This window comes from Mustela putorius, unplaced genomic scaffold (assembly GCF_011764305.1).
Source record: "Mustela putorius furo isolate JIRA1106 unplaced genomic scaffold, ASM1176430v1.1 tig00537332_pilon_pilon_pilon, whole genome shotgun sequence".
Taxonomy (NCBI): Eukaryota; Metazoa; Chordata; class Mammalia; order Carnivora; family Mustelidae; genus Mustela; species Mustela putorius.
Genome location: NW_025422454.1, coordinates 4,952 through 30,478, shown reverse-complemented (window position 1 = coordinate 30,478; position 25,527 = coordinate 4,952). Strand labels below are relative to the sequence as shown.

The window sequence follows — 25,527 nt, the reverse complement described above, 5'->3', positions numbered from 1 at the left end:
GGAGCTAAGTAAAGAATTTTATTTGTTTTGCTTATTAGGACAAACAACTTCATATAGTGCAGTGAATACCCTATGTATTAAAATTTCCCAATTGTGATCACCAAAGTGTTCATCTTGCTAACCTAACCTAATGCCCTGTTCTGGGAAGTTTTTCTGAGCTGCGCTGTAGGGACTATCTTCTTTCATTTTTTTTTTTTAATATATAACTTTTTAACCTATTTACCATCACAGTGAGATGTCCAGTGCATTAAATTCCATAATAACTTTTTAACCTGACCTTTTAATCATATACTGGTGTTTTGCTTTTGCTTTTCTATTTTTTAAATTTATTTTTTAAATTTTATTTTATTTCAGGTTAGCTTATTCTTTTTTTTTTTTTAATATTCATATAGAGATAAGCCTCAAGGTAGTCCCCTTTCCCAAATCAATGCTACCCCTATAGGTAAACCAGTTTTTAATCCCCCTTTATCTTAGGAAAGTTGAGTCCTTTAACAAAGATATCAAGATACATCCAGGAAGAATCAAAACAACCTTCCTCGCACACACTGAGAATTTATAACAACTCTCCCATCTTCTTCTTCCACCAGTGTTTCTGTGTTTTTGTGTTTGTCCTAATAGCATATAAATCTTACACGTGGGGTTCTTTTTGACGAGGTTCTTCCTTTATTTGCATATTTTTTTTCTCTTGTCATATACTTGTATCAGTCTTTCTGTTTGTCTGTTATTGTTTGTCTACTTCATAAATCATACCTTGGGGCCCATCTGGGCTGAACCTTCTCTTTCATCTTCCCTTTATTTCCTGTATCTCTCTCTCTCTCTTTTTTTTTTCTTTTTCTTTTTCTTTTCTTTTGTCTCTCATTTGGGTGGGGAATCCTGATTGCTCAGAAGTGTTCCAGGGTGCACCTTGACTGCACCACGGTTGATACATCCAGCTACATCTGTTCAGTCATCTCCCACCAAAATGACTAGGACGAGGAATACCCAACAGAAGAAAAATACAGAGGATAGACCTTTTGCAACAGAGCTAATGGCTATCAACATAGACAATATGTCAGAAAGAGAATTCAGGCTAACAATTATCCAGGCAATAGCTAGGTTGGAGAAAGCCATGGATGACCAAATGGAATTGATTAGGGTCGAACTGAAAGCGAACAGACAGGATGTTCACAATATTAGGGCGGAGCTTAAAGCTACCAGAAAGGAGGTTCACAATGCTCTCAATGAGTTCCAATCTAATCTAAACTCTCTCAAAGCTAGGGTAACTGAGACAGAAGATAGAATTTGTGATCTGGAAGACAAACAGATAGAGAGGATCAGGAGGAAGCCTGGAACAAACAGCTTAGAAACCACAAAAACAGAATCAGGGAAATAAATGATGCCATGAAGCGTTCAAACATCAGAATTATTGGAATCCCTGAATGGGAGGAGAAAGAAAGAAGTCTAGAAGATATAGTGGAACAAGTCCTTCATGAAAATTTTCCCAATCTCGCAAATGGAACCAGCGTTCATGTACTAGAGGCTGAACATGCAGCCAAGAATGCTTCATCCAGCAAGACTGACATTCAAAATGGTTGGAGAGATAAAGAGTTTCCACGATCAGCAAGGCTTAAAAGACTATGCAACCACCATGCTGACACTGCAGGAAATATTAACAGGTGTTCTATTAAAGAGTAAAAATCCTAAAAATAGCATTGAACAGAAATATAGAGAAAGTCTACAGAAAGAAAGACTTCAAAGGTAACTCAATGTCTATAAAAACGTATCTATCAATAACCACTCTCAATGTGAATGGCCTAAATGCGCCCATAAAATGGCACAGGGTTGCAGATTGGATAAAACGACAGGACCCATCCATATGTTGTCTACAAGAGACCCATTTTGAACCTAAAGATACACCCAGACTGAAAGTGAAGGGATGGAGAAGCATCTGTCATGCCAATGGGTCTCAAAAGAAGGCTGGGGTAGCGATTACCATATCATATAAATTAGACTTCAAACTAAAGACTGTAGTCAGAGACACAGAAGGACACTACATAATCCTTAAAGGGACTATCCACCAAGATGATCTAACAATTGTAAATATCTATGCTTCCAATATGGGAGCAACCAATTACTTAAGAAAACTGTTAATCAAGATAAAGAGTCATATTGATATGAATACACTAATTGTAGGAGATCTTAACATGACTCTCACAGAAATAGACAGATCATTGAAACAGAAGATCAATAAACAAGAGCATTGAATGAAACATTGGACCAGATGGACCTCACAGATATATACAGAACATTCCACCCTAAAACAACAGAATACTCATTCTTCTCAAGTGCACAGGAAACCTCCAGAATAGACCACATACTGGGTCACAAATTAGGGCTCAACAAATTCCAAAAGACTGAGATTATTCCTTACATATTCTCAGATCACAATGCTTTGAAACTGGAGCTCAATCACAAGGAAAAGTTCAGAAGGGACTCAAACACCTGGAAGCTGAAGACCACCTTGCTTATGAATGCTTGGATCAACCAGGAGATCAAAGAAGAACTGAAACAATTCATGGAAACCAATGAGAATGAAGACACTTCGGTCCAAAACTTATGGGATACAGCAAAAACGGTCCTAAGGGGGAAATACATAGCCATCCCAGCCTCCCTCAAAAAAAAATTGAAAAATCCAGAATATATCTGCTGTGTCTATACCTTAAAGAACTAGAGAATCAACAACAAATCAAACCAAGTCCATACATAAGAAGGGAAATCATCAAGATTAGAGCTGAGATAAATGAGGTAGAAACCAAAGATACAGTAGAACACATCAATGAAACTAGAAGGTGGTTTTTTGAAAGAATCAATAAGATCAATAAACCATTGGCCACACTAATCCAAAAGAAAAGAGAGAAAGCCCAAATTCATAAAATTATGAATAAAAAGGGAGAGATCACAACTAACACCAAGAAAGTAGAAACAATCATCAGAAGTTACTATCAACAGTTATATGCCAATAAGCTTAGCAACCTAGATGAAATGGACAAATTCCTGGAAAACTATAAACTCCCAAAATTGAACCAGGAAGAAATTGACAACATGAATAGACTGATATCTAGTAATGAGATTGAAGCACTGATCAAAACCTCCCAAAAAACAAGAGCTCAGGACCTGACAGATTCCCTGGGGAATTCTACCAAACTTTCAAAGAACAAATAACACCTATTTTCCTGAAGCTATTTCAAAAAATTGAAGCAGAAGGAAAATTTCCAGACTCTTTCTATGAAGCCAGCATTACCCTGATCCCCAAACCAGGCAGACCCTAACAAAAAGGAGAATTTCAGATCAATATCACTGCTGAATATGGATACTAAGATTCTCACAAGATCCTAGCAAACAGGATCCAACAACACATTAAAAAGATAATCCACCATGACCAGGTGGGATTCATCCCTGGGCTACAAGGATGGTAAAACATTCACAAATCAATCAATGTGATACAACAAACTGATATGAGAAGAGAGAAGAATCACATTGTCCTCTCAATTGATACAGAAAAAGCATTTGACAAAATCCAGCATCCGTTCCTGATTAAAACGATTCAAAGTATAGGGACAGAGGGACCATTCCTGAACCTCATCAAATCTATCTATGAAAGACCCACAGCAAATATCATCTTCAATGGGAAAAAACTTGCAGCCTTGCCGTTGAGATCAGGAACAAGACAAGGATGCCCACTTTCACCACTCTTGTTCAATATAGTATTAGAAGTCCTAGCAATAGCAATCAGACAACAAAGAGAAATAAAATGTATCCAAATTGGCAATGAAGAAGTCAAACTCTCTCTCTTGGCAGATGACATGATTCTTTATATGGAAAACGCAAAAGACTCCACCCCCAAACTACTAGAACTCATACAGCAATTCAGCAACGTGGCAGGATACAAAGTCAATGTACAGAAATCAGTGGCTTTCTTATACACTAACAATGAAAATACAGAAAGGGAAATTAGAGAATCGATTCCATTTACTAAAGCACCAAGTACCGTAAGATACCTGGGAATAAACCTAACCAAAGAGGTAAAGGATCTGTACTTGAGGAACTACAGAACACTCATGAAAGAAACTGAAGAAGACACAAAAAGATGGAAGACCATTCCATGCTCTTGAATAGGAAGAATAAACATTGTTAAAATGTCTATACTGCCTAGAACAATCAATACTTTTAATGCCATTCTGATCAAAATTCCATTGGTATTCTTCAAAGAGCTGGAGCAAATAATCCAAAAATTTGTATGGAATCAGAAGAAACCCTGAATCTCTAAGGAAATCTTGAAAAACAAAAATAAAGCTGGGGCCATCACATTACCTGATTTCAAGCTTTATTACAAAGCTGTGATCAGCAAGATAGCATGGTACTGGCATAAAAACAGACACATAGACCAGTCGAACAGAGTAGAGAGCCCAGATATGGACCCTCAACTCTATGGTCAATTAATCTTCGAAAAAGCAGGAAAAAATATACAGTGGGAAAAAGACAGTCTCTTCAATAAATGGTGCTGGGAAAACTGGGCAGCTATATGTAGGATAATGAAACTCGATCATTCTTTTACACAATACACAAAGATAAACTCAAAATGGATAAAGACCTCAATGTGATACAGGAATCCATCAGAATGCTGGAGGAGAACATAGGCAGTAATCTCTTCGATATCAGCCACAGCAACTTCTTTCAAGATATGTCTCCAAAGGCAAAGGAAACAAAAGCGAAAATAAACTTTTGGGACTTCATCAAAATCAAAAGCTTCTGCACAGCAAAGGAAATAGTGAAAAAAACAAAGAGGCAACCCACAGAATGGGAGAAGATATTTGCAAATGACAGTACAGACAAAAGGTTGATATCCAGGATCTATAATGAACTCCTCAAACTCAACACACACAAAACAGGCAATCATATCAAAAAATGGGCAGAAGATATGAACAGACACTTCAATCAAGACATACAAATGGCTATCAGACAAATGAATAAATGTTCATCATCACTAGCCCTCAGGGAGATTCAAATTAAAACCACATTGAGATATCACTTCGCTCCAGTTAGAATGGCCAAAATTAGTAAGACAGGAAACAGCATGTGTTGGAGGGGATGTGGAGAAAGGGGAACCCTCTTCCACTGTTGGTGGGAATGTAATTTGATGCAGCTTCTTTGGAGAACAGTGTGGAGATTCCTCAAGAAATTAAAAATAGAACTTCCCTATGACCCTGCCATTACACTCCTGGGTATTTACCCCAAAGATACAGATGTAGTGAAAAGAAAGGCCATCTGTACCCCAATGTTTATAGCAGCAATGGCCACGGTCTCCAAACCATGGAAAGAGCCAAGATGTCCTTCAATGGACGAATGGATAAGGAAAATGTGATCCATATACACTATGGAGTATTATGCCTCCATCAGAAAGGATGAATGCCCGACTTTTATAGCAACATGGACAGGACTGGAAGAGATTATGCTGAAGTGAAATAGGTCAAGCAGAGAGAGTCAATTATCATATGGTTTCACTTATTTGTGGAGCATAACAAATATCATGGAGGACAAGGGTGTTAGAGAGGAGAAGGGAGTTGGGGGAAATTGAAGGAGAGGTTAATCATGACAGACTATGGACTCTGATAAACAATCTGAGGGTTTTGAAGTGGCGGGGAGGTGGGAGGTTGGGGTACCAGATGGTGGGTATTATAGAGGCCACGGATTGCATGGAGCACTGGGTATTGTGAAAAAATAATGAATACTGTTATGCTGAAAATAAATAAATTAATAAAAAAATAAAATAAAAAAGAAAAAGAAAAGAAATTAAAAATAGAGCTTCTGTATGACCCTACTATTGCACTATTGGGTATTTATCCCAAAGATACAGATGTAGTGAGAAGAGGACTATCTGTACCCCAATGTTCACAGCAGCAATGGCCACAGTCTCCAAACTGTGGAAAGAACCAAGATGCCCTTCAATGGACGAATGAATAGGATGATGTGATCCATATACACTATGGTTATGATGCCTCCACCAGAAAGGACGCATACCCAACTTCTGTATCAACCTGGATGGGACTAGAAGAGATTATGCTGAGTGAAATAAGTCAAGCAGAGAGAGTCAATTATCATAAGGTTTCACTTATTTGTGGAAGAAAAGAAATAACATGGAGGACATGGGGAGATGGAGAGGAAAAGGAAGCTGAGGGAAATTGGAGGGGGAGATGAGCCATGAGAGGCTATGGGATCTGAAAAACAATCTGAGGATTTTGAAGGGGCAGGGGGGTGGGAAGTTGGGCCAATCTGGTGGTGGATATTGTTGAGGACACGTATTGCATGGAGTACTGGGTGTAGTGCATAAACAATGAATTCTAGTACAGTGAAAAGTAATTTTAAAAATTTTAAAAAGAATTTAGAAATCACATTATTGTATTTTAAAGGATCGAATCATAACTTTTTTCTTTGTATTTTTTAAATTTTGATGACATTACTATATTGAGAAAAAACATTATTTTGGATATTAAAAAAAAAAACATGGATCCAGGGGTGCCTGGGTGGCTCAGTCGTTAAGTGTCTGACTTCGGTTCAGGTCATGATCCCAGGTTTGTTGGATCAAGCTTTGTATTGGGCTTTCTGCTGGCACGAATCATACTTCTCCAGCTCCCTCTCTCACTCCCCCTGCTGGTGTTCCCTCTCTCACTGTGTCCCTCTCTGTCAAATAAATAAATAAAATCTTTAAACAATAATCTCTGTCTCTTGCTCCTTCTCTCATGTTAACTAGATCCCATACTTGCAAGATAAGCAAATATTACAATGACTTCCCTTGCTACCCTCAGCTGAATTTCTTCTTGGTAATTCTCCAAAGTATCATCAGATACCCAAAGAATTCATAATCATGCTATTTAAATTAGAACATTTCCAAACCTTCACATTATTTACAATGTCTCCTTTATTAATATTAAAGTTACTGAATTTGAGATTTATAAGATCCTGATTTTACATCTGTGTGATTTAAAGACAGAATTTATCAGAAGCTACAAGGACTAATTCCACTATTAAGGAGGATAGCAATGGGGCCATATGGCCTGTAGTAAAGTAATTAACCTGTCTGACAAACAGTTTCTTCCTTTTTAACATGGGAATTCCTAAGATTGATATTCCATAGATGTGTGGATTGAATAATATGGTGCAAAGTATACAATAGGCACTAATTAGTTTCTTTTTCACATTGCTCTTGCTCATATTATTTGGTATAAATTAGGTACCCAATATATAAAATGAAAAATAAGCAGAAGTACACTAAAGTGTTAATAAAGAAAAATACAGGCTATTAAATTTATATAAAATAGGTTGCTATTATCAGCAGTCTTAAACAGACATGAGAGAAATAATGATAATTTCTAATATTATTTAGTACTCACCATCCTCTGCAGACAGTTCTAAAACTTCTATGTGTATTAAACTGTAAAACCTAAAGAGGCCAATGATGATTCTTCTGTTATTTATATTTTGTAAAAAGGAAACCACGTCTCTTTAAAATTTGAATAAAATACTGATGTTCTAAACACTAATTTTATGCACATTTTAGTTATTTTTTATTAAGTGATACTGATAAATTTGGTTAGTAAATCCACATTATTCTGAGAATTATTCTAGGGGCATATTACCCTTTTTTTTGTTTTTTTTCTTTTTCTGTAACCAAGTTGGCTCTCCCCAAGTCAAGGTCCAGCTAAATCTTTGCTGACAGCCTCAAAGCTTTCTCCTAGCACCAGCACCCAGGCTTGCCTAAACTAATTCTATTTCCTTTCTTTTTGTTTACCCTTTTCTCCTTCCTGATCAGATTTGCCCCACATTGACGTGCAGGATCCTCTGATTGAGGTTTTCCAAATCACAATGCATCATACTCTTAATTATTCACTGTACTTACAGAGTAGCAAAGTAGAGAAGGAACCTATCTCTACTCTAGTGCATTCTTTTCATTATATTTAATTTGTACCTCTTTCCTATTTATTTTTCTTTCAACTGCTTAAAATTCAGGTTGCTCACTTGATTTATCTATCAATTCTTTTTCAGATACACCCTATATAGGCCATGAATAATATTATTATTTCCTTTATGAATTTCCCAAAATCAAGCCAAAAAATGATTTACTTCATTTTGACATCTGCTGAGGGACATAATATTAATCAGTCATTGAATTGTACTAATGTAATGGACTGTTATGTTATAAAATTTTGCAAAACTTGAAGAGGGATATGCACCAATAATATCAACAGACTTAAACATAAAAATTTAATATATATATATAAACTTATTATATCTGTGTGTATATATCTGTATATATACTTTTTAATATATATAGTTTTTTTTTAATTTGAAAGTCATTTGTTAACTATGTGTTGGTTGGATTTTTACTTAACAGGTGATTATCTCATTAGATAAATTTTATTATCTCTGAGTAAAGGGTAGAATCTGGTGTTTTCAATGGTCAAAATAAGTGCTTAATTTTGCTGCTGAAGATTACTGAATTTCATTGGGAACATAGCCCATGTAAGTCCTGGTTCTGGGAATTCCCTATTTCCCTTACAAAAAGAAGCATTTTCTTCTGATTTTTGAAACTAGAAAGAAATAAAATCATCATTGGCATTTATTTTGAAAAATGCTTTGGTTTGTTTTCTACCCAAAAGTTGTATATTCATTGGTTTTAGTGTTGGAAATATATACAAGTTTTCTGTTTAAATTCCAAGTATCATTTAAAGTAGATTACATGGGAGAATATAACCCCAAACCTCCCTCTCAATCTTTCTATGGGATGATACATTTCCCAAAAGAAAAGTAGGGCAATGTATAGCTGAGCAATACATTTCTAGTAAATACATTTCTAAAGCAATCCTTTCTAGTCTTAAAACAAATAGCTATGAGCATCAGAGGAGTCAAGATGGCGGAGAAGTAGCAGGCTGAGAATACATCAGCTAGCCGGAGATCAGCTAGATAGCTTATCTAAAGATTGCAAATACCTACAAATCCATCGGCAGATTGAAGAGAAGAATAGCAATTCTGGAAACAGAAAAACAACCACTTTCTGAAAGGTAGGGACTGGCGGAAGTCATGAATCCAAAGTGACGGGAAGATAGACCCCCTGGGGGGAAGGGCTGGCTCCCGGCAAGCGGCGTAGCAATGGAGCACAAAATCAGGACTTTTAAAAGTCTGTTCCGCTGAGGGACATTGCTCCAGAGGCTAAACCGGGGTGAAGCGGGGGTCAGCGTGAAGCCCACGCGGGGGTCCAGCGTGGCCTCAGGTCCTGCAGGGTCACGAAGGATCGGGGGTGTCTGAGTGTTGCAGAGCTTGCGGATATGGGGGGGGGGTGGAATGGGAAAGCCGGCTACAGAGACAGAGCCGACAGTAAGCTCACAGCTCAGGGGTGACCTTGAACCAGCCACAGGCTCGGTGAGCTCAGAGCCCAGATGGAGGTCAGGGCAGACAGGAGTAACTGGGCGTTGTTCTCTGAGGGCGCACTGAGGAGTGGGGCCCCGGGCTCTCGGCTCCTCCGGGCCAGAGACCAGGAGGCCGCCATTTGTATTCCCGTGCTCCAGGAACTCTATGGAAAGCGCTCAGGGAATAAAAGCTCCTGAAAGCAAACCTGAGCGGATTACTCAGCCCAGCTCCTGGTAAGGGCGGTACAATTCCGCCTGGGGCAAAGACACTTGAGAATCACTACACCAGGCCCCTCCCCCAGAAAATCAACAAGAAATCCAGCCAAGACCAAGTTCACCAACCAAGGAGTGCGGTTTCAATACCAAGGAGAGCAGCAGAATTCCAGAGGAGGAGAAAGCAAAGCACAGAAGTCATGGCTTTAACCCTGTGATTTTTTTTTTTTTTTAAGTCTTGCAGTTAATTTATTTTTTTTTTCATTTTTTTTTTTTTCTTTTTTTTTTCTTTTTTTCTCACTTTTGGGTAAAAAATTTTTTTTTAAATTTTTACCCTTTTCTTTTTTTAACGTTTTTAAACTAGTTTCTCTAATATATATATTTTTTTTTCTTTTTTATATTTTTCTTTTTATTTTTTTTTTTTTTCTTTTTTTTTTTTTTTTTTCTTTTCTTTTCTTTTTTTTTTTTTTCGCTTTTTTTTTTTTTTTTCTCTTCCTTTTGAACCTCTTTTTATCCCCTTTCTCCCCCCCCTCACGATTTGGGATCTCTTCTGATTTGGTTTAAAGCATATTTTCCTGGGGTTGTTGCCACCCTTTTAGTATTTTACATGCCCTTCATATACCATTATCTGGGCAAAATAACAAGACGGAAAAATTCACCACAAAAAAAAGAACAAGAGGCAGTATCCAAGGCTAGGGACCTAATCAATACAGACATTGGTAATATGTCAGATCTAGAGTTCAGAATGACAATTCTCAAGGTTCTAACTGAGGCTCGAAAAAGGCATGGAAGATATTAGAGAAACCCTCTCGGGATTTATAAAAGCCCTTTCTTCTGAAGAAATAAAAGAACTAAAAATCTAACCAAGTTGAAATCAAAAACGCTATTATATGAGGTGCAATAAAAAATGGAGGCTCTCATTACTAGGATAAATGAGGCAGAAGAAAGAATTAGTGATATAGAAACCCAAATGACAGAGAATAAAGAAGCTGAGCCAAAGAGGGACAAACAGCTACTGGACCACGAGGGGAGAATTCGAGAGATAAGTGACACCATAAGACAAAACAACATTAGAATAATTGGGATTCCAGAAGAAGAAGAAACAGAGAGGGGAGCAGAAGGTATACTGGAGAGAATTATTGGGGAGAATTTCCCCAATATGGCAAATGGAATGAGCATCAAAATTCAGGAGGTTCAGAGAACGCCCCTCAAAATCAATAAGATAGGCCCACACCCCGTCACCTAATAGTAAAATTCACAAGTCTCAGTGACAAAGAGAAAATCCTGAAAGCAGCCCGGGAAAAGAAGTCTGTAATATACAATGGTAAAAAATATTAGATTGGCAGCTGACTTACCCACAGAGACCTGGCAGGCCAGAAAGAGCTGGCATGATATTTTCAGAGCACTAAACGAGAAAAACATGCAGCCAAGAATACTATATCCAGCTAGGCTATCATGGAAAATAGAAGGAGAGATTAAAAGCTTCCAGGACAAACAAAAACTGAAAGAATTTGCAAACACCAAACCAGCTCTACAGGAAATATTGAAAGGGGTCCTCTAAGCAAAGAGAGAGCCTACAAGTGGTAGATCAGAAAGGAACAGAGACCATATAAAGTAACAGTCACCTTACAGGCAATACAATGGCACTAAATTCATATCTCTCAATAGTTACCCTGAATGTTAATGGGCTAAATGCCCCTGTCAAAAGACACAGGGTATCAGAATGGATAACAAAACAAAACCCATCTAATATATTACCTCCAAGAAACTCATTTTAAGCCCGAAGACACAACCAGATTTAAAGTGAGGGGGTGGAAAAGAATTTACCAGGCTAATGGACATCAGAAGAAAGCAGGAGTGGCAAATCTTATATCAGATCAATTAGATTTTAAGCCAAAGACTATAATAAGAGATGAGGAAGGACACTATATCATACTCAAAGGGTCTGTCCAACAAGAAGATCTAACAATTTTAAATATCTATGCCGCCAACGTGGGAGCAGCCAACTATATAAACCAATTAATAACAAAATCAAAGAAACACATCAACAATAATATAATAATAGTAGGGGACTTTAACACTCCCCTCACTGAAATGGACAGATCATCCAAGCAAAAGATCAGCAAGGAAATAAAGGCCTTTAACGACATACTGGACCAGATGGACATCACAGATATATCAGAACATTTCATCCCAAAGCAACAGAATACACATTCTTCTCAAGTGCACATGGAACATTCTCCAGAACAGATCACATCCTCGGTCTTAAATCAGGACTCAACCGGTATCAAAAGATTGGGATCAATCCCTGCATATTTTCAGACCACAATGCTCTAAAGCTAGAACTAAACCACAAAAGGAAGTTTGGAAAAGAACCCAAATACATGGAGACTAAACAAACAAATTCCCTTCTAAAGAATTAATAGATCAACCGGGAAATTAAAGAAGAATTGAAAAAAAAATTATGGAAAACAATGATAATGAAAATACAACGGTTCAAAATCTGTGGGACACAACAACAAAGGCAGTCCCTGAGAGGAAAAATATATAGCAGTACAAGCCTTTTTCAAGAAACAAGAAAGGTCTCAGGTACACAACCTAACCCTACACCTAAAGGAGCTGGAGAAAGAACAAGAAATAAACCCTAAGTCCAGCAGGAGAAGAGAAATCATAAAGATCAGAGCAGAAATCAATGAAATAGAAACCAAAAAAAAACAATAGAACAAATCAAACGAAACTAGGAGCTGGTTCTTTGAAAGAATAATAAAAATTGATAAACCCCTGGCCCGAATTATCATTAAAGAAGAAAAGAGAAAGGACCCAAATAAATAAAATCATGAATGAAAGAGGAGAGATCACAACTAACACCAAAGAAATACAAACTATTATAAGAACATACTATGAGCAACACTACGCCAACAAATTTGACAATCTGGAAGAAATGGATGCATTCCTAGAAAACATATATAAACTAACCACAACTGAACCAGGAAGAAATAGAAAGCCTGAACAGACCCATAATCAGTAAGGAGATTGAAACAGTGATTAAAAATCTCCAAACAAACAAAAGCCCAGGGCCAGACAGCTTCCCAGGGGAATTCTACCAAACATTTAAAGAAGAACTAATTCCTATTCTCCTGAAACTGTTCCAAAAAATAGAAATGGAAGGAAAACTTCCAAACTCATTTTATGAGGCCAGCATCACCTTGATCCCAAAACCAGACAAGGATCCCATCAAAAAAGAGAGCTATAGACCAATATCCTCGATGAACACAGATGCGAAAAATTCTCACCAAAATACTAGCCAATAGGATTCAACATTACATTAAAAGGATTATTCACCACGACCAAGTGGGATTTATTCCAGTGCTGCAAGGTTGGTTCAACATTCCACAAAAAGACAGTCAATGTGATACAACACATCAATAAAAAGAAAGAAACATTGGGCGCCTGGGTGGCTCATGGTTAAGCCGCTGCCTTCGGCTCGGGTCATGATCTCAGAGTCCTGGGATCGAGTCCACAGAAAGGTCTCTCTGCTCAGCAGGGAGCCTGGTTAACCCGCTTCCTCGCTCCAAATCTCTAGTCCTCCCCACTCTCTGCTCTGCCTCTCTGCCTACTTGTGATTCTCTCTTGTCAAATAATAAATAAAATATTAAAAAAAAAATAAAAAAAATAAAAGAAAGAACAAGAACCATATGATACTCTCAATAGATGCTGAAAAAGCATTTGACAAAAAGTACAGCATCCCTTCCTGATCAAAACTCTTCAAAGTGTAGGGATAGAGGGCACCATACCTCAATATCATCAAAGCCATCTATGAAAAACCCACGCAAATATCATTCTCAATGGAGAAAAACTGAAAGCTTTTCCGCTAAGGTCAGGAACACGGCAGGGATGTCCCATTATCACCACTGCTATTCAACATAGTACTAGAGGTCCTATCCTCAGCAAATCAGACAAAAAAAGGAAATTAAAGGCGTCCAAATCGGCAAAGAAGAAGTCAAATTATCACTCTTCGTAGATGATATGATACTATATGTGGAAAACTCAAAAGACTCCACTCCAAAAACTGCTAGAACTTGTACAGGAATTCAGTAAAGTGTCAGGATATAAAATCAATGCACAGAAATCAGTTTGCATTTCTCTACACCAAACAGCAAGACAGAAGAAAGAGAAAGAGATTAAGGAGTCAATCCCATTTACAATTGCACCCACAAAACCATAAGATACCTAGGAATATACCTAAGCCAAAGAGGCACTGAATCTATACTCAGAAAACTATAAAGTACTCATGAAAGAAATTGAGGAGGAAGACACAAAGAAATGGAAAAAACTTGTTCCATGCTCCTGGATTGGAAGAATAAATATTGTGAAAATGTCTACGCTACCTAAAGCAATTTACACATTTAATGCAATTCCTATCAAAGTACCATCCATCTTTTTCAAAGAAATGGAACAAATAATTCTAAAATTTATATGGAACCCAGAAAAGACCTCGAAATAGCCAAAAAGGGATATTGAAAAAAGAAAGCCAACGTTGGTGGCATCACAATTTCGGACTTCAAGCTCTATTACAAAGCTGTCATCATCAAGACAGCATGGTACTGGCACAAAAACAGACACATAGATCAATGGAACAGAATAGAGAGCCCAGAAATAGACCCTGAACTCTATGGTCAGCTCATCTTTGACAAAAAGCAGGAAAGAATGTCCAATGGAAAAAAGACAGCCTCTTCAATAAATAGTGCTGGGAAAATTGGACAGCCACATGCAGAAAAATGAAATTGGACCATTTCCTTACACCCCACACGAAAAATAGACTCAAAATGGATGAAGGACCTCAATGTGCAATAGGAATCCATCAAAATCCTTGAAGAGAACACAGGGCAACCTCTTCGACCTCAGCCGCAGCAACATCTTTCCTAGGAACAACAACGCCAAAGGCAAGGGAAGCAAGGGAAAAAAATGAACTATTGGGATTTCATCAAGATCAAAAAGCTTTTGCACAGACAAAGGAAACAGTTAATAAAATCAAAAGACAACTGACAGAATGGGAGAAGATATTTGCAAACGACATATCAGATGAAGGACTAGTGTCCAAAATCCATAAAGAACTTAGCAAACTCAACACCCAAAAAACAAATAATCCAATCAAGAAATGGGTAGAGGACATGAACAGACATTTCTGCAAAGAAGACATCCAGATGGCCAACAGACACATGAAAAAGTGCTCCATATCACTCGGCATCAGGGAAATACAAATCAAAACCACAATGAGGTATCACCTCACACCAGTCAGAATGGCTAAAATGAACAAGTCAGGAAATGACAGATGCTGGCGAGGATGCGGAGAAAGGGGAACCCTCCTACACTGTTGGTGGGAATGCAAGCTGGTGCAGCCACTCTGGAAAACCAGCATGGAGGTTCCTCAAAAATGTTGAAAATAGAACTGCCCTAGTGACCCAGCAATAGCACTACTGGGTATTTACCCCTAAAGATACAAACATAGTGATCCAAAGGGGCACGTGCACCCGAATGTTTTATAGCAGTAATATCCACAATAGCCAAAATATGAAAAGACCTAGATGTCCATCAACAGATGAATGGATCAAGAAGATGCTGTGGTATATATACACAATGGAATACTATGCAGCCATCAAAAGAAACGAAATCTTGCCATTTGCAACAACATGGATGGAACTAGAGCGTAATCATGCTTAGCGAAAATAAGTCAAGCAGAGAAAGACAACTATCATATGATCTCCCTGATATGAGGAAGTGGTGATGCAACATCGGGGGCTTAAGTGGGTAGGAGAAGAATCAATGAAACAAGATGGGATTGGGAGGGAGACAAACCATAAGTGACTCTTAATCTCACAAAACAAACTGAGGGTCGCTGGGGGGAGGGAGGTTGGGAGAAGGGGGTGGGATTATGGACATTGGGGAGGGTATGTTGCTTTGGTGAGTGCTGTGAAGTGTGTAAACCTGGTGATTCACAGACCTGTACCCCTGGGGATAAAAATATAAGTTTTATAAAAAAATAAAAATTATAAAATAAATAAATAAATAGCTATGCCATGGTTAATAACTTTTTATACCCTGAGGAACTGGAGCACAAACTAAGAGTACATGTCTACTCACTTTTGATAGGCTATAAATCATGTGCTTCCTGTTGAAAAAGATTCTGAGGTACAGTAGGGAACAATGTCTCAGCAGAGGTTAAATTAGAAAATGGCAAAGATGCCTAAGGCCAGGTTTTGAAGTCTGCTTTAGCAGAGAATAAATGAATTGAACAGTGCATGACAAATATCTGTGTGCAACTTCATACCCCAATAGCCCTACTTCCTCCTAGATCCCCCACCATTGCAACTGGTTTTCACACAGACTTAAACTCTGAGAGCTGGTACAAATGTATACACTTCTTCCTACAAATACCCACAATGAGGATTTTGTTCAAAAAAATTAATTCCTCTAAAAATGAGTTCCTCTAAAAGTAATAAGATGTGTTTGTAATCCAGGCAATTCCAATTAAAAAAAAGTAAATGTGGTTAAAATAGCTAGAAAGGGTCACATAACTGAGGGAAGCTTGAGTAGTACACGATAATAACCATTGACCCTTGAAACATGGCCCCTGGGCCGGAACTGTGAGTTGTGTTACATGTGGATTTTTTTCAATAAGTACAGTACAGTACTGTATTTTCTCTTCCTTATGAGTTTCCTTCTATTTTGTTATAAAGTACAGTATATAACACATATATCATGTATGACATACAAATATGTGTTAATGAAACTGCTCATGTTATTGGGTGGGGCTTTCCAGTCAACAGTAGATGATTAGCAGTTAAGTTTGGGGCAGGGCTCAAAAGTTATACACATCCCTAATCCCCACATGTGCAAGGGCCAACTGTAGATTATGAAAGGTACAACTGAGAGACTTTGTGACCTGAGTGAACAATATGAAGAAAGACGTTGAGGCAGACAGAGAATGTCTGAAAATGATGCATCGATTATTATCAGGACCAGATAAGGACAGTATGCAGACTCATATGGGAGAGAAGTGAAGAATTTGGTTGTTACTAGGGCAACCATGGTCTAAATAACATTGAAAAACTTAAAGCTGGTCATCATTCTATGCAAGACAAAAATATTTTTTATATGGAAAAACACATAAGTTAGTAATCTGAGAGAAAAAACTCATAATGCTTGTATATAAACAACTTTGACCTTATGTTTGGAAAGAAACATGTTTGTCCTATTTTCCACACAAAAAAAAGTGTTCTTTACCGACGATTTTCCATAAACAACATTGATGTGCTGGGGATTTACAATGACTGTGGGAGCTTGAATGGTGTGTGGATAAGACGCAGTTATAAGGATTGTGAAGTAAACTCACTTCTGTTGGTGAACGTCAGTAGGCTAACATAAAGGATAAGGTAGTTACTACACTTGGTCTACACAACTGCAGGCAGACCATCAGGATGAGAGCTTTTCTGTTGCAGTTCGGTCTTCAGAAGCCCAAACACAGACCCTGATGAAAATTAAAGTCATGGGTTTGATCATAGATGTTGGAGGGCTATAAAGGGAACAGAAAACTCAGCCTCTAAGGTCCCTTATGTCAACAATAGAAAACAACAAAAAGAAAAAAAAAATAGATTGATTTGTCTGAGATGGTGAGGTCTGGGAATGAATCGGAGAATTTTGGGAACCCAACTTCCCTGAAACCTCTGCTCAAATAGAATTCCCTCCTCCGTATTTCTAGAGGATGAACAGATTCTCATGACCTGGGATGATTATATAATAACATCACCTGAGTTCTTTCCTTACAAAACCATGCTTTTTTTTCTGATAGGCTCTGATAGCCCAGGTCTGATAGGCTCAAGAGATTTTGACAAAATTCCTGTGAAATCATCTCCTTCCACTCAGTCATCTCTCTGTTACTTTAGAGGAAATTGGCTGAAGAGGAAATATATGATTGCATCTGATTATATTTAGTTCTTTCTGGCACTAACTGAAATGGAATGTTGCAGCATTAAAAACCCAAATAAAAAAGTACTAAAAAAGATGGGGGTTAAGGAAAATATTATTAACAAAATCCTCAACACAGTGCAACCAGGATTGTCTGCCTTGCACAGACCAAAGATAACTAGAGGCCTAGATCTATTCCAATTTGTGACAGTTGCTAAAGGTTTTACTTGTGTTTAGGGTCTTTGTGGTGGGTAGAAAGTGTGACTATATGGGTAGACCTTATGGGTAAAATATAAGTCATACAAAATGTTCACTACCTGTTGTACACTGTGTGGAGGAAATTCCTCAGTGGTGCTAGATGAGATGAAATGTTTTGTGGATACAGCCACCCTCTTTTCCCAACTACCCAAGTTCTAACTAATTTGGTCTAAGGCTAAAGCAGCCATGGATGGGGGCACCTGGGTGGCTCAGGAATTTAAGACTCTGAATCTTGGTTTCAGCTGAGGTCGTGATCTCAGGATTGTGAGATCGAGCCTGGCATTTGGCTCCGCTGTCGGTGCGGAGTCTGCTTGAAAATCTCTTGCCCTCTCCCCCCGACCCCTCGCCCTGCTTTCTCTAAAATCAAATAATTAAATAATCATTAAAAAAAATAATAAAGTGGTCAAGGTGGTTTAGAAAAGTTTCCCTATGAAGGCTATTGCTGCTAGGTTGAACAATATTAAATTTCCCTCTAAACTTTCATCTGGCTTCTGTGACTACTGAGTACCAAATGTTTGTAGTTATTATTACTGCAAGAGATAACCGCAAATTTCATGCGTAAAACAAGTAATTTACTATAAACTTAGGCTCAACGGATCAGGAATATAACATAGCGAGGATGGCTTCTCTATGCCACATGACGTCTGAGGTCTCAACTGAGAAAACACAAGGACTGGGAATACCCACTAGCTAGCAACTGAAAAGATCTGGAGTCATCTTGACTTACATGTCTGGCAGTTGCCACTGGTTGTGGGCCCAGACATCAGATGAACTGTTGGCCATAAAAGTCTACGTCTGGCCTCTATATACAGTACCCCACCATAGGGCGAGCCAGTTAGGAAATATTGCTATGGCCTTGTTTGGAAGCTAATTTCTTTCTTTTTTTTTTTAATTTTTTATTTTTTTATAAACATATATTTTTATATCCCCAGGGGTACAGGTCTGTAAATCGCCAGGTTTACACACTTCACAGCACTCACCAAAACACATACCCCTCCCACAATGGTCCATAACCCCCCCCCGACCTCCCCCCCCCCCCCCACCCCTCCCCCAAGCAACCCTCAGTTTGTTTTATGAGATTAAGAGTCACTTATGGTTTGTCTCCCTCCCAATTCCATCTTGTTTCATTTATTCTTCTCCTACCCACTTATGCCCCCATGTTGCATCACCACTTCCTCATATCAGGGAGATCATATGATAGTTGTCTTTCTCTCGCTTGACTTATTTTGCTAAGCATGATACGCTCTAGTTCCATTCATGTTGTCGCAAATGGCAAGATTTCATTTCTTTTGGAAGCTAATTTCTGTCACACCAGCATTGAATGCCCAACATATCGCTCCCCAGGGAGTCCACTCACTGCTGAGATAGCAAGTTGATTACACTGAAAACCTTCCATCATGGAGGAAACCAAATTTGTCTTCACTGAAACAGACACTTATTCTGGATATAGATTTGTCTTTCCTGCTTATAATACTTGTACACAGCAGCACAATGCATTGAATTCTGGAATGCCTTATTCACCATCATACTATTTCACTTAAGATTGATTCTGATCCAGTAATGTATTTCTTCCAGTAAAGATGCTTGGTAGTGGACATACACATTGAAATTCATAGATCCTACCACACATACTCTATTCTAGGCCAAATTGAGTTCCTGAAATTTCATATATTGAATACCTAGATCCAAGTAACTCAGAAGATGACTATTTAGAGATAGGCCATTAAAGGGGCAATTAAGTTAAAATGAGGCCTTTATGGTGGGCCCTAGTCCTCTGTGGTAAGCATCCTTATAAGAGAAAATTTGGACACAAAGAAAAGAACGCCAGGAATGTGTGTTCACAGAGAAGACCCTGTGAGGACATATGGAGAAGGCAGCCTTTGGTTAAGCCAAGGAGACAGACCTTTGAAGAAACTAAACCTGTCAGTAGTTTGACCATGGTCTTTCAGACCCCATAAGTGAAAGAAAATATATTTTTGTTGTTTAAGCCATCCTATCTATGGTATTATTTTATGGCAACCTCAGTGAACTCATTCATATCCCATTTATCTTAGGTAACTGCTTAGATACAGTGAACAAATGACTTCCAAACAGACCACCAATTGAGAAATAGCATCCTGAAAAGCTTGAGCTATATTTTCAAGGATTGTTGGCCCACATATCGTTATATCTCTCCCAAAAGCCATCATAAACAGTTTTAGAATCCTATGGAACTGAAGAATATATATGGAAGTGCTTCCTTTATTATTACACTAAAAAGTCCTTTTATAATTCTGCTTCCTGTACCAACAGTTTTGAGGCTCATCTGGCTTTTAGGTTTTAGTTATAGATGTTATGGTTTCATGAGGGGCCACAACAATTACTTTATTGAACTGGAAATTGAAGTTGCCACCTGGATACCATTTGGGGTCTTCATACCTTTACTAAACCAAAAGATAAAATGGCGCTGGAGGGGGCACCTGTGTGGTTCAGTGGGTTAAAGCCTCTGCCTTTGGCTCAGGTCATGATCCTAGGATCATGGGTTTGTGCCCTACATTGGGCTCTCTGCTCAGCGGGATCCTGCTTCCCTTCCTCTCTCTGCCTGGCTCTCTGCCGACTTGTGATCTCTGTCAAATAAATAATAAATGAAATCTTAAAAAAAAAAGGGGGGGGGGAGTGGTGGAATTGGTATTGATGATGAGGTGACATTTGTTTGTTTGACACAATGGGACATGAATGATCACTATTTGGAACACAATCCATTTCTTAAAATTTCTATAACTAATAGTAAGTGTTAATTTAAAAAAAATGAAAAGAAAAACAAGAAAAAAATGGCAGGACCATTAAAGATTCAGAATGTCAAGAATGAAGATTTGGTACACCTTAGTAGATAATGAGCCCCCAATATTAAAGGTTAACCTTAAATCAAAGGGAAGAGTGAGTAGGCAGTGCAAGAAAGAAAGGAGATAAATGTTAACTATAAATCTAATGACCAATCATAGAAACAAGGACCCTTGTAGCAATGTAACAGTGTATTGAGTGATTTTAAAAGCCTGTTCTTAATGTTACAGGTCTTTCCGGAAGGATTATAACCTGAACCAGAAGAGAAAAAACAACACAAAATGAAACTTTGTCCAAATGTTGAGGATATTATGTTTCCTTTCTGAAAGGGAGAGAGGGAAACTAGGCTCAAATATCATACAGAAGAGTGTTTATGAATGCTGAATAGCTCATGTACCTATTACCCTCAGCTCAAAAACCTACTATATATGCTCTCTTCTGAGATGCTGGAAAGTAAAAACTACCTATATTTCTAATCTATCAGATGATTTCCTATTGTTTCTATCAACAGGGGTACACACTCCAGTGATAGTGGAAGTCAAGAGGAGGAGAAAAAAGACTTCATTACATGTTGAAGATAAAGTATTTAATCAAGGAATACTTTTGGACTAGCATGTGAGAAGATTAGAAGCAGAATGAAATGAAAAAATAAATGAAAATTGTCTAATCATCATAATATATTATAATAATGTTGTATGGTGACAGATGATAATTAGACTTCTTGTGAGGATAATTTCAAAGTGTAACAAAAATGTTGAAATCACTGTGATGTATACCTGAAATGGACAGATGCTATATGTCAATAATACTTCAGTAAAAAAGAATAAAAAAAAGTCTTTAGAAAATAATAAAATTTATCCAGTCAGGAGAGGTCTGAGGAAATGCTAAAGATTTCTGAGCTCCAACTGTGGCCTGGCTTTTGCAGTCCATGATATCATACTCTGTGTATATCATTTCTTCTTACTACTTCTAAGGCTCAAAGTAGAACCCTAAAATGAAAATTCTAGAATGTTCTTAATACAAGTTACTTCCCTCCCCAAAATAAATGATGATGATACCACACATTTTCTTCACTGCATTCTTCATTTCCATGTTTCTCAGCGTGTAGATCAGAGGGTTGAAACATGGGGGGCAATGATGGGTGTAGAAAAGAGCAACACACTTTGTCTTCTGGGGAAAGTTGGTGTGCGGGCCGAATGTAAATGAAGAGAATAGGCACAAAGAACAGAACCACAACTGTGACGTGGGAACTGCAAGTGGAAAAGAGCTTTGGAGCGGCTCTCTGCAGGGTAAGCCCTAAGGGTATTATAATATCAGAAAATAGGTACACCATCAAAATCACAAAAAGTCACCAGAGCAATCAGTCCTGATATTAACAACGACCAAGAGACCAATTCTGTCCGTGTCCGTGCAGGCCAGCTTTAGTAAAGGATACACACGTCGCAGAAGTAGTGATCCACGCATCTCATTGGGGCCACAGAAGGGTAGGAAGATGGTGAGGAGGAGGAAATGACTGGCAGAGTGGATTAAGGCCCCAGTACAGCAGGATGTGTGATGATTGCGTGACAACTCTCTTTTGCTCATGATGACGGTGTAGTGCAGGGGCTTACAGATGGCCACGTAGCGGTCATAGGCCATCCCTGTGAGGATGAAGATCTCCACACCTCCAAATAAATGTGTGGTAAAAAGCTGTGTCATGCAGTTACTGTAGGAAATGGTCTTCCTTTTCTGCCAGTAAATCAGCCATTAGTTTAGGTGTCACTGTTGAGGTGTAGCAAAGGTCGGAGAGTGAGAGGCAATTAAGGAAGAAAGATACATGGGGGGTTGGTTCATTAGTGGACTGCACGTGATAGAAATTATTAGAGTAAGTTTCCCACCCAAATAGCAATGTAGCAAAATAAAAATAATACAAAGCAGAGGATTTCAATGTTCTCATTTTGAGAAAGTCCCATGAAAATAAACACAGTGACCGTTATTCTTGTGTTTCCATGATCCAGTGCCATAAAAAATGCTTAACAGTCTCCTGAAAAGACATATTGCAACACAGTTAGTGCCGAACATGTGCATGGGAGAAATATATGATGATGACACTGACATCATGAAGCTCTATTTAATGGATATGATACGATATGATATAATTTTTTTTCTGATTAGTCTCATGGAAGATTTTCCATAAGTCAGTTTTTCAGGATATTATTTCGATCTTGACATTACGTTTTATGAATGAATTCAATCAGTAAATTAAAAATTTAATAAATTATTATTAGTTGCCAAAAATGTGTTTCTATTCTAGAAGAAAGTATACAACAAAGTCCTTATAAAGGAAATTTTTCTGGATCCTTCCAAACACACATTTGTTTTTGTTTTTGTTTTTGTTTTTGTTTTTTTTAAGATTTTATTTGAAAGAATCACAAGTAGGGCAGAGAGACAGGCAGTACAGAGAGAGGAGGGAAGCAGGCTCCCTGCTGAACAGAGAGTCCCATGCGGGGGCTCCATTCCAGGACCCTGGGATCATGACTGGATCCTTAACACACTGAGGCCACCCAGGTGCCCCAAACACACATTTGTTAAAGAGGCAAGTATAAGTCATTAAAGTTGCTGTTAAATGATATCGAAGGCAAATGTTTAAGCTTGGCAAATGGTCACTAGTGGGACTTATATGCTTCCCCAAAATAGTTTTCAGATTGAGGTAGAAAAATGAACTTAGAGATTTATATGATAGAAATATATGTACAAGTGGAAGATAGAAAAATCTCTGCAGGAGGCCTCTGAGTTGGTTTGAATAATTTTTTGATTGCTTGTTTATCTTACTTAGTGATTTAGGACAGTAGGATCTGTGATCTTTTGTATCAAATGTTTATTTTGTTGATATCAGATATCAATACAAATCATATATTTAAAGGAACCACAGAATAAAGAGAGAGTTAAAACTAAATGATGAGGCAACCTGGGTGTGGCTCAGTGGTTAACCTTCTGCCTTCAGCTCAGGTCATGGCCTCAGGGTCCTGGGATCTAATCAGCTGTTGTGTGTTCTGCTCAATAGGAAGCCTGCTTCTCTCTCCACCCTCTGCCTTGTCTCTCACCCTACTTGTGCTCTCTCTCTCTCTCTCTGCCAATAAATAAAATCTTCACAAAAAATTAAAGCTAAAAAGAAGAACTGAAGGCAGTTTACCTTTGTGGTGTTTTTCTCCGACTCAGTGTACCATAATTCACAAGTCAATTCGTTCTCCCTCAGTCAGTCCAAATTATAGTATGCAATTATTTTTCGATATTCATCAAAAAAATATCTTTTGCCAAAACCGTTAAAGAATATTGAAACTTCCATAACTCAAAGAAAAAATGTATAAGAAAATGTTTATATGAAGACAAACATTTGGGACCTAGACCCCATACTAATTATACCAGTATATAAACTTTGGAGACCAAATTTTTTTTTTTTTTTAATTTAAATCATCGTGTTTGGGGTGCCTGGGTTGCCTCAGTGAGGTTAAAATCTCTGCAGTCAGCTCTGGACATGATCCCAGGGCCCCTGGGATCAAACCCTGCTTCGGGATCTCTGCTCAGCAGAGAGCCTGCTGGCCTCCTGCTCTCTCTGCCTAATGGTGATCTCTATATGTCCAAATAAGAAAGAAAATCTTTTAAAAAAGGTCCTCGTGTTGTTAAAAAATAAAAAAAAAGGGACTGAACGGGGCCACAAAATGGTTGAGAAACTCAAAACAAAAATCAAGAAATGACCCTTGCTTTATTAACCATAAGGTAGTGTAAGTGCGCCAGGGTGACTTAATTCCGTAAGGTCTGTCAATAATGAAGTCTCATAAATATGATTCCATGTAGGAAATAAAATTTTCAATGCCTTAAAATTATTTGGGAGCAGGAAGGTGTAACATCGATAATTGGCACTAATTTAATCTCCTTAGTCTAACTTAGAAGGGATTTTAAATTAAAGGGGCTATGTTGTAGAAATACAGGGACACCTTGGCTGGCGGCATACTGGAGCATGAAACTCTTAATCTTTGATTGTTGAGTTTGAGCCCCATGTAGGGTTTATAGAGATTAAACTTAAAGAAATCTAAAAAAAAAAAAAAAAAAAAAAAAAAAAAAGACAAGAAACGAAAACTTAAAAAATGAAAAAAAATTAAAAAGCATATAGAAAATACATATAATAAATGAAGATAGCTTCAATCTCTTCATTTACCAGTTTGATATTAAACCTACTACAGGATTTGATATGTGAAGATACAGGCTAATTTAGTTGCGGGTGACCATGTCTTCTGCTAACTTAGACTCTCAGTGCTACCGAAAAAAAAATAACATTGAATTGGTAACCCATGATCCAAGTTGTTTTTCTATAAATTTTGAACTCAAAAGGCATCATTAATATTTACCATCTTCTTCCTTTAGAAGTTGTGAAGTTATTCTGATCTTCTGCCCCTAACTTGTTGCTACAGTTTCATCTCATCAATTATTGGGGGGGGGGGGTTTTAAAAGGGGTCTCTCCCCTTATCAACTTTTCTTTTAGAGGTTAATTGTATCACACAACACAAACATAAAATTCCTTTGTAATGGGGCCTTAAAACAAATGAGTTTATTTATTTGGTACAATTTTAAGATTTAGAATTAGTGTAGCAAGAATCACTGAAAGTTTAGATTTCATGCCTCCAATGATGCCATGAAAATTTCTTCTTACCTATAATAAGTACCCCCTCTATTTTTGAAATAATATTTAAAACACTTTTTTGGTCTTTTTTAAAGTAATGTGCTTGTTCCTTTAAATAGACAAGAATAAAAACATTATCTTAATCATGTGATCATAGAATAAACAACCACCTGA

At 37.8% G+C, this 25,527-nt stretch overlaps 1 pseudogene; it reads right to left on the bottom strand.

The window, feature by feature from the left end:
- Positions 1-22,394, bottom strand: part of LOC123390363 — a 32,009-nt pseudogene extending 9,615 nt beyond the window's left edge.
- Between the last annotated feature and the right edge of the window lie 3,133 nt (positions 22,395-25,527).